Raw genomic sequence first — 11,428 nt, 5'->3', positions numbered from 1 at the left:
TTAGCATAACATCAAGTGATACTCTCGAACTTCTTCTCTGTATATTATATCTGCATGACTTTTGAAGAATGAGCCCACTAAATCATCTAGTCTCTACACGTACTGTACTTTGTACTTATCTTTGGCTCATTCATCCCCCTTCCTCTCCCCTGTAACTATTCCCCAGGTCGTTGCTGTAAATGAGAATGTGTTCTGTCAACTTACCTGGTAAAATAATGGTTAAATAAAAATACAACTTGGTAGTCTTTGTGGGATACAGTGGCCCATAATATTATAGTATTTCATTTACTGAAGTTAATGTACTATTGCACAAAAACAAGGAGATGGGGTGTGTAGTGTATAATCTCACTTTTAAAGTCATATTCAGATATCTACTATTTCCTGCTATGGCCGACATTGTACACACAGCATAATGTTTCAATTCTAAATCCATGGCAGACACACACAATAAGGTATCACATGATGAAATCCCTCAAAATGATGGCCAACCCTTCTAATTACCACTGTCATCAACCTGAATGGGGTGCGGGAATTCTATAGATGTAAATGGACTATCACTCTGTTATGAGACACTTCAATTTATTGTATTATAGGCTATGCAGAGGTGACTCATCAGCCGCATCCTCAGTGTTAGACTTTATGTGGCTGTGGGGAACTCACTGATAAAGCCACACCATAGAACAAGACTGACATCTGCAGTCCTAACTCATGCAAGACCTCCTGTCCTCCATCATTATCATTGCATTGAGATTTACACCCTGAAATAAATGGCATTTTGTCAATAACAATACAGCTGTTTAAATGCCTTATCATACACACAGACACAGAGAGAGAGAGAGAGGAATTTGCACATCATTATAACACTGTACATAGCCATAATATGACATTTGAAACTTCTGTGAATGTAATGTCTACTGTTAATTGTATTGTTTATTTCACTTTTGTTTATCTATTTCACTTGCTTTGGCAATGCTACCATATGTTTCCCATGCCAATAAAGCCCTTTGAATTGAATTGAGAGAGAGAGATTAAATACTAAACCATTGAAGATGGAAATGTGCTGCTAAATGTGTAGGCTACACCCATAGTATACATTCACAAAAGTGATGATTGATGCTACGGAACTGTACCTACTGGTACCTTAGAATTAGCATTGGTATGCCTCTAAGTGTGCTCCCCGTTTTGGGAGGTTTGGTTTGATCCAAGACCTCGTACCCGGAAGTAGTGTGAATATTTACATCAGCTGACATCAAATCAACTGACTACAATTACAGTTTAGGTTTTTGTTAGAATAACCAAAAATATATGCACATTTACGTATGATAATTTGCATGTAAATAGCTACTAAGCATTTATATATTCTGTAGCTAGGCTATAGCGAAAAGAGGTTGCTAAAGCCAGTTTACTCAATTCTAAACAAAGTAACGTTATTTCAAGTGTTGTCGGGATTTGTGTGTTTTAACGCGTGACTATGGACAAGCTAGCCTTAGGTAAGTTCATTATTATGTTGCAGTTACCATAAATCGCATTTAACTTAGCTAACCTACATAACTTGAGAGTCATATGTTGCAGAATGTACGCATACTGGGTGCCAGTCTTTTTAGCTAGCTAATATTTCACTCCATGTATGTACAACATTTTAGTAATTTTAGCAGACGCTCTTATCCAGAGCAACTTACAGTAGTGAGTGCATACATTTTCATACTGGTCCCCCGTGGGAATTGAACCCACAACCCAGGCGTTGCAAGCACAATGTTCTACCAACTGAGCCACACAGGACCAATTACTCTGTGTCAAATGCCAAAGATTTGATTTGTATGTTTAGCATGACAGGAGTGGCAAGGATTGGAATGATAGCCAAACGGACTGGTACCAAGACTAGTAGCCTCTAACCTGGTCCCAGATCTGTTAGCCAACCTCTAAATGGTCCCAGATCTGTTCGGCATCCTCTAACCTGGTCCCAGATCTGTTAGGCAGCCTCTAACCTGGTCCCAGATCTGTTAGGCAGTCTCTAACCTGGTCCCAGATCTGTTCGCCAACCTCTAAATGGTCCCAGATCTGTTCGGCATCCTCTAACCTGGTCCCAGATCTGTTCGGCATCCTCTAACCTGGTCCCAGATCTGTTCGGCATCCTCTAACCTGGTCCCAGATCTGTTAGGCAGCCTCTAACCTGGTCCCAGATCTGTTAGGCAGTCTCTAACCTGGTCCCAGATCTGTTCGCCAACCTCTAAATGGTCCCAGATCTGTTCGGCATCCTCTAACCTGGTCCCAGATCTGTTCGGCATCCTCTAACCTGGTCCCAGATCTGTTAGGCAGCCTCTAACGTGGTGGCAGATCTGTACGAACATGGTCCCAGATCTGTTAGGCAGCCTCTAACCTGGTACCAGATCTGTTAGATAGCCTCTAACCTGGTCCCAGATCTGTTAGGCAGCCTCACCGTGTCCTTGTGTAGTTTCCTTTTTTTCTCAATTCAGGAGCTAAATTGAAATGTAATTCTAATTTGACTGTCAATGACAGATGTGTGGAACATTTTACAATTTTTCCTCTAAGGTGGGGACACAATTCCTTGAGTTTAAATGGAATTGACCAGTGTTGACTGCTAGCCCTAGTCCTCCTACGATAGAAAATAAAGTTGTTTCTTTTCAATATATCTGACACAGAGGAGGCTGGTAGGAGGAGCTATAGGAGGTTTCCATATGTTTGAAGCACTTTCCATTTATTCCATACCAGCCATTACAATGAGCCCGTCCTCCTATAACTCCCCCCACCAGCCTCCACTGATCTGACATGATCAATTACTCAACATGACATGTTGATGGTTTGTGTCTCCCATTAGATGTTGGTGATATTCAGTCCAGGCCAATGGCGTGTCGTAAAAGGGGAGATCTGCTATTTTGTGAATTTTTAGGTGAGTTTTTAGCTTGCACCATAATATGTCATTTGACCAATTGATTAATTGTAATTTGATCTTTGCTAACATACACGTTTTTGTGATTTTTTTTAAAGGAAAAACATGGATTCAGAGAGAGCCGTTTCCTGGACAACCTGAACAAAATGGTGGTGGAGACCAATGAGCAGTCGTAGCACAAATGTTCAGAGCACATGCATAAGCACCTCTGTGAGGCCCTCACACGATGTAAGCCCCTTCCTGACCTAGCCAGTGTATTTTTCAATTGCTAACCATTGCAGTTGTAATATGGACTGATTGAATGCTATCGTAGTGTTCTCCAGATTACTTGACTGCGTTGTATTATTTCAATGTGCCTTACTGATAAAGCTGGAAAGTAGTTGAATGTAACATTGTTCATTGTGTTTTTCTACAGTGGAGGATGGGAATCACACGTCACACAGGATCCAGGAGAGGGAGCTAGAGGCAGACCAAGTAAAGACACAGGCTCTCTTCAAAGCCCATGAATTACCAATAGTGATTTAACCATTCACAGGCATGGATTGTGACAACAGACCAGGGCCCAGTTTCCCGTTATCGATGGAACTTAGGCTTACGAGTGTATGAACAATGCATCGTACAACAACCGAAGAAGTCGCTTATGTTTCCCAAAACACTAAGCAGGGAGAACTTTCACTAAGTCTGTCGTTGGAGCAGGTGTCATTACTGATAGGATGGAAAGAAAGGCAGCGCTGCTCACGGATCAGCTTGGTCCATTCAAATCTTACCTTAACATTATAATTATTCCACAATATTGAGGAAGGATCAGCTGCTGCTCCTAGAGAGCTATTATCACATATAGGCTATGGCTGCAAATATTAAGGTGGCTTATTAACCTAATGCTTATGCCCAGCCTACACATCATTGCTCGCATGTTGTTACACATCAGGAAATATATTTAGGCAAAAATTACAAACAGTAGCCTACAATTAGCCAAATAGAACTCAATTGATTGAACAAGAAATAGATTTCAATATGATTGAAATGTGTAGGCTTATGTAGTCTATACTGTATTTACCTTTTATTACAGTCATCTGGGTTTTCATTTGAAGCATATTTTTATCCTTCGCTTGTCTGTAACATACAAAGACTTTGGTAACTTTGTAGTCAACTTTGTTCTGAATTTATAGCCGTTTACAGAGAGACAGATAAACATCTTGAGTCTGTGTTTAGCAGAGATCTTCTATGTATAAAGTTATGTGGAAGGGCAAAAAAAGCACCTAACAATGCACTTAGCTGTTCTAAGAGTGGTCTGAGACAGTTAGTAAATAACGATTGTTTTCAAGTGCAACATTAGTTCTAATGGGTTTGGGAAAGCAACTCGGGGATGTACCAATGCTCCTACAAAGATTCTAACGATGAACTTGGTTTTAAGATGCTTTCGGGAAACCGGACCCAGGGGCGGATCATTTGGCATCTAACAGGAGATGGCTGTTTGAAACAGAGTGACACCCAAATCTCCCCAACAAGAGTGTTTTCATTTGGCATCTAACAGGAGATGGCTGTTTGAAACAGAGTGACACCCAAATCTCCCCAACAAGAGTGTTTTCATTTGGCATCTAACAGGAGATGGCTGTTTGAAACAGAGTGACACCCAAATCTCCCCAACAAGAGTGTTTTCATTTGGCATCTAACAGGAGATGGCTGTTTGAAACAGAGTGACACCCAAATCTCCCCAACAAGAGTGTTTTCATTTGGCATCTAACAGGAGATGGCTGTTTGAAACAGAGTGACACCCAAATCTCCCCAACAAGAGTGTTTTCATTTGGCATCTAACAGGAGATGGCTGTTTGAAACAGAGTGACACCCAAATCTCCCCAACAAGAGTGTTTTCATTTGGCATCTAACAGGAGATGGCTGTTTGAAACAGAGTGACACCCAAATCTCCCCAACAAGAGTGTTTTCATTTGGCATCTAACAGGAGATGGCTGTTTGAAACAGAGTGACACCCAAATCTCCCCAACAAGAGTGTTTTCATTTGGCATCTAACAGGAGATGGCTGTTTGAAACAGAGTGACACCCAAATCTCCCCAACAAGAGTGTTTTCATTTGGCATCTAACAGGAGATGGCTGTTTGAAACAGAGTGACACCCAAATCTCCCCAACAAGAGTGTTTTCATTTGGCATCTAACAGGAGATGGCTGTTTGAAACAGAGTGACACCCAAATCTCCCCAACAAGAGTGTTTTCATTTGGCATCTAACAGGAGATGGCTGTTTGAAACAGAGTGACACCCAAATCTCCCCAACAAGAGTGTTTTCATTTGGCATCTAACAGGAGATGGCTGTTTGAAACAGAGTGACACCCAAATCTCCCCAACAAGAGTGTTTTCATTTGGCATCTAACAGGAGATGGCTGTTTGAAACAGAGTGACACCCAAATCTCCCCAACAAGAGTGTTTTCATTTGGCATCTAACAGGAGATGGCTGTTTGAAACAGAGTGACACCCAAATCTCCCCAACAAGAGTGTTTTCATTTGGCATCTAACAGGAGATGGCTGTTTGAAACAGAGTGACACCCAAATCTCCCCAACAAGAGTGTTTTCATTTGGCATCTAACAGGAGATGGCTGTTTGAAACAGAGTGACACCCAAATCTCCCCAACAAGAGTGTTTTCATTTGGCATCTAACAGGAGATGGCTGTTTGAAACAGAGTGACACCCAAATCTCCCCAACAAGAGTGTTTTCATTTGGCATCTAACAGGAGATGGCTGTTTGAAACAGAGTGACACCCAAATCTCCCCAACAAGAGTGTTTTCATTTGGCATCTAACAGGAGATGGCTGTTTGAAACAGAGTGACACCCAAATCTCCCCAACAAGAGTGTTTTCATTTGGCATCTAACAGGAGATGGCTGTTTGAAACAGAGTGACACCCAAATCTCCCCAACAAGAGTGTTTTCATTTGGCATCTAACAGGAGATGGCTGTTTGAAACAGAGTGACACCCAAATCTCCCCAACAAGAGTGTTTTCATTTGGCATCTAACAGGAGATGGCTGTTTGAAACAGAGTGACACCCAAATCTCCCCAACAAGAGTGTTTTCATTTGGCATCTAACAGGAGATGGCTGTTTGAAACAGAGTGACACCCAAATCTCCCCAACAAGAGTGTTTTCATTTGGCATCTAACAGGAGATGGCTGTTTGAAACAGAGTGACACCCAAATCTCCCCAACAAGAGTGTTTTCATTTGGCATCTAACAGGAGATGGCTGTTTGAAACAGAGTGACACCCAAATCTCCCCAACAAGAGTGTTTTCATTTGGCATCTAACAGGAGATGGCTGTTTGAAACAGAGTGACACCCAAATCTCCCCAACAAGAGTGTTTTCATTTGGCATCTAACAGGAGATGGCTGTTTGAAACAGAGTGACACCCAAATCTCCCCAACAAGAGTGTTTTCATTTGGCATCTAACAGGAGATGGCTGTTTGAAACAGAGTGACACCCAAATCTCCCCAACAAGAGTGTTTTCATTTGGCATCTAACAGGAGATGGCTGTTTGAAACAGAGTGACACCCAAATCTCCCCAACAAGAGTGTTTTCATTTGGCATCTAACAGGAGATGGCTGTTTGAAACAGAGTGACACCCAAATCTCCCCAACAAGAGTGTTTTCATTTGGCATCTAACAGGAGATGGCTGTTTGAAACAGAGTGACACCCAAATCTCCCCAACAAGAGTGTTTTCATTTGGCATCTAACAGGAGATGGCTGTTTGAAACAGAGTGACACCCAAATCTCCCCAACAAGAGTGTTTTCATTTGGCATCTAACAGGAGATGGCTGTTTGAAACAGAGTGACACCCAAATCTCCCCAACAAGAGTGTTTTCATTTGGCATCTAACAGGAGATGGCTGTTTGAAACAGAGTGACACCCAAATCTCCCCAACAAGAGTGTTTTCATTTGGCATCTAACAGGAGATGGCTGTTTGAAACAGAGTGACACCCAAATCTCCCCAACAAGAGTGTTTTCATTTGGCATCTAACAGGAGATGGCTGTTTGAAACAGAGTGACACCCAAATCTCCCCAACAAGAGTGTTTTCATTTGGCATCTAACAGGAGATGGCTGTTTGAAACAGAGTGACACCCAAATCTCCCCAACAAGAGTGTTTTCATTTGGCATCTAACAGGAGATGGCTGTTTGAAACAGAGTGACACCCAAATCTCCCCAACAAGAGTGTTTTCATTTGGCATCTAACAGGAGATGGCTGTTTGAAACAGAGTGACACCCAAATCTCCCCAACAAGAGTGTTTTCATTTGGCATCTAACAGGAGATGGCTGTTTGAAACAGAGTGACACCCAAATCTCCCCAACAAGAGTGTTTTCATTTGGCATCTAACAGGAGATGGCTGTTTGAAACAGAGTGACACCCAAATCTCCCCAACAAGAGTGTTTTCATTTGGCATCTAACAGGAGATGGCTGTTTGAAACAGAGTGACACCCAAATCTCCCCAACAAGAGTGTTTTCATTTGGCATCTAACAGGAGATGGCTGTTTGAAACAGAGTGACACCCAAATCTCCCCAACAAGAGTGTTTTCATTTGGCATCTAACAGGAGATGGCTGTTTGAAACAGAGTGACACCCAAATCTCCCCAACAAGAGTGTTTTCATTTGGCATCTAACAGGAGATGGCTGTTTGAAACAGAGTGACACCCAAATCTCCCCAACAAGAGTGTTTTCATTTGGCATCTAACAGGAGATGGCTGTTTGAAACAGAGTGACACCCAAATCTCCCCAACAAGAGTGTTTTCATTTGGCATCTAACAGGAGATGGCTGTTTGAAACAGAGTGACACCCAAATCTCCCCAACAAGAGTGTTTTCATTTGGCATCTAACAGGAGATGGCTGTTTGAAACAGAGTGACACCCAAATCTCCCCAACAAGAGTGTTTTCATTTGGCATCTAACAGGAGATGGCTGTTTGAAACAGAGTGACACCCAAATCTCCCCAACAAGAGTGTTTTCATTTGGCATCTAACAGGAGATGGCTGTTTGAAACAGAGTGACACCCAAATCTCCCCAACAAGAGTGTTTTCATTTGGCATCTAACAGGAGATGGCTGTTTGAAACAGAGTGACACCCAAATCTCCCCAACAAGAGTGTTTTCATTTGGCATCTAACAGGAGATGGCTGTTTGAAACAGAGTGACACCCAAATCTCCCCAACAAGAGTGTTTTCATTTGGCATCTAACAGGAGATGGCTGTTTGAAACAGAGTGACACCCAAATCTCCCCAACAAGAGTGTTTTCATTTGGCATCTAACAGGAGATGGCTGTTTGAAACAGAGTGACACCCAAATCTCCCCAACAAGAGTGTTTTCATTTGGCATCTAACAGGAGATGGCTGTTTGAAACAGAGTGACACCCAAATCTCCCCAACAAGAGTGTTTTCATTTGGCATCTAACAGGAGATGGCTGTTTGAAACAGAGTGACACCCAAATCTCCCCAACAAGAGTGTTTTCATTTGGCATCTAACAGGAGATGGCTGTTTGAAACAGAGTGACACCCAAATCTCCCCAACAAGAGTGTTTTCATTTGGCATCTAACAGGAGATGGCTGTTTGAAACAGAGTGACACCCAAATCTCCCCAACAAGAGTGTTTTCATTTGGCATCTAACAGGAGATGGCTGTTTGAAACAGAGTGACACCGAAATCTCCCCAACAAGAGTGTTTTCATTTGGCATCTAACAGGAGATGGCTGTTTGAAACAGAGTGACACCCAAATCTCCCCAACAAGAGTGTTTTCATTTCCAATTTCATTTTTGTCTAGTTCAGATTTTTTTGTTGTCTTTGAGCCTGACCCAGATCCTTGTGTGTTGTGCACCTTAGAGCACCTAGTTGCAGGTGACCATAGACAGACAGAAGGAGGACTGGGACAAGTGTCTAAAGGACCAGCAGCGGTTGAAGGAGAAGGTGGACGAGGAGCATACCAAGGCCATCGGACGCCTCAGCATCATGTACAGCGACATGAAGAAGAATCTGGCCAAATTCTCTCACTTTTAATCCTCTGTGTGTCTGTCTGCTTGAAATTAAGTTGTTGAATTTGATTGATGCGGTACTTAGTCATTGGCACTAACAGAGGACTTCTGAGGACAAAAGTCAACAGTTTCCAGATCACAAATGACAAAGTGTGATTAACAACGTGGCATTTTCACAGCCCTTCAAAATCACAATTTTCTGGCCTAAGCACATGGAATATGTATGTCAAGCTCTGGAAAAATGTCATTTTTAAACCATAAATTACATGATTGTTCCTTGGCTGCTAAACTTCTTTTTTAATGGAATTATGCTAGGAGGTGTTGATAGATGTGTGTTTTCTATGGTAGGGCAGATTTTCAAACCGTCAAACAATTTTGGCAACAGGGATCTTGATCCAGGAGGGGATTGAATGTCTCCGCTGTAACCAAGAAACTTGATCTTGACATCTGGCCACTTAGCTAGCCAGGTTATTATTATATATATATATATATATATATTTTACCTTTATTTAACTAGGCAAGTCAGTTAAGAACAAATTCTTATTTACAATGACGGCCTAAGTTAGCAAACCAAATGCATAGCTGGAGCCCTGAGTTTGATATAATTTGACACATCTTAGATTTCTTATAGTTATACTTATAGATATAAACAGTGGCGTAGCACGCACCCCCTCCCCACCAAAAAAAGTTTGAACAGTATTGAAAGTCATACCGTTGGTATTTTGAAATACCCCGGTATATGGTATCAACTGTATATCGCCCAAACCTAGTGTTTCCCTCCAACTGAATAAGAAAAGAAACTGGATTTTGCCACTGATTTAGATATTTGAAGCTTCAGGCGAGTGAAAATGTTGAATGTCAGAAGTGCTATTCAAAGCTGGGTTGTCAACGGCACAGGTCAACATCTCAAACTTTACTCACTGAGCAGTTTCCCCAACTATGCGTGCCTCACCAACTCTTCAGATTAGGGTACAGTGAACCTTTGACATCAAGTACAACTAGCAACATCTCAAAATAAGTAAATCAGAAATGGTTTTACTGAAGCAGGCTCAAGCTGTCAGAAATTGACATTATTTAGTGGTGTTTTCCTGGGCCTCTTATGTACCTTGTTAAATGGAGAGGTATACTTGTAGCGCTGTATAAAGTGTTTTGTTTAAGGACAGTATTTGCACTGGGTAATGGCATGTTGTTTAGACTGATGGATGGATGGGCATGCTGACACATTCCTGACCTGCTGGGAACAGGATTAATCTTGGCAGAAAGTGACAGAGCAAATATTTTAAATGGCTCTCATGAACACAGAATGTGGGCACGGACGCTTTAAATAAAACTTCATTGTTGCGTGGGGGGGATGCAGACCTCATCAATCAGTATAAGTAAAATAAAGCGTTGCTAAACTCTGCATGACTCAAGTGTGTGTTTTTTTCTCTCTCGACTCGAATGTATACAACGTAGTTCAGCAATGCCTTTGACATGTCTGACAGCCGGCCTCGAAACGAGGCCCAGTATCCAATTTCAGTGGAGGTTGAGGCGCAGTCTTTTTCATTTTTGTTCGTGGTGACCCCTTTCCCTTCTGCCCGCGATGGCAGCTGCTGTCCGGTTACCCTGGGTCACCCTCTGTGAGTGACTGACATCAGGGCAGGGCCGGTGTGTCATCAACAGAGATCAGAGAGGGCCCGAACGTGCCAGCAGATGTGGAGGTATAGTAATGTAGACAGGGGAGCCCTGACGTCCCAGCCAGCTAGAGCCAGACAGGGCATCACCACTTAACGAGGAGTGACAATCCGGAAACGCAGCTCACCTCCGCCAATCTTTCCTCTGGCCCTGTTTATTTCTTCGGTTTAGTGAGAGAGAAAAACTGCCTGGGTATATTCCCGAAAGGTCAACAATAAAGTCAGTGTTAGCTATTCATGAGAAAGTACTGTAAGCCCTTTGCCCCTATTAAGTCCTCTGGTGTGGTGAGAATCTGGTGCACCCCTAATGTAAGTCTGGAGGATGTCACACTGTACTGTACATAGCAGATGTCTACTCAAGGGAAGCATGGCCTGCGGCGGTTCTTACTCAAAGTACCTCTGGAGCGTGGGCGTCCCGTCTTTTGCCAGATACACTCACCGTTCCGGGAAGTAGAGTGTGGAGCAGATTGGACACCGAATGACCCCGGCGTTATCGTCCCTCCGGCCCACCGCCACGTGGAACCAGGGCTTGTTATTCATCTCCTATGTTTACAAAGTCATTGCGTTCTTCCTGTTATGGAAAGAGAGTGGCGATCCCAGTCGACGAGCTGGCGGCCAACATAAATTGTCAGGAAAAAAGCACCCGGAGCACGTCAGGGTGGGGGGGTGGGTGACTATGGAAACACAGATTAGAAAATGTCTGATCACAGCCTGCCTCCATTTCTCTGAAACAAAAGAGGGGCCACATCCATTGGAATGGCGTTGATGGTGTGTGTTTCAGGATGGGTTTGGCGGTTGCACAAGAGTGGAGTGGATAGAGATTCCCTAACCTCTGAT

The 11,428-nt window shown here is 42.8% G+C and overlaps 1 pseudogene; it reads left to right on the top strand.

Annotated features, from left to right (window-relative positions):
- Positions 1–1,227: 1,227 nt before the first annotated feature.
- LOC139583328 (biogenesis of lysosome-related organelles complex 1 subunit 5-like) lies at positions 1,228–10,320 on the top strand (annotated as a pseudogene).
- The last annotated feature ends 1,108 nt before the right edge of the window (positions 10,321–11,428 follow it).

This window comes from Salvelinus alpinus, chromosome 8, assembly GCF_045679555.1.
Source record: "Salvelinus alpinus chromosome 8, SLU_Salpinus.1, whole genome shotgun sequence".
NCBI lineage: Eukaryota > Metazoa > Chordata > Actinopteri > Salmoniformes > Salmonidae > Salvelinus > Salvelinus alpinus.
This window is presented reverse-complemented; position numbering and strand designations above follow the sequence as displayed.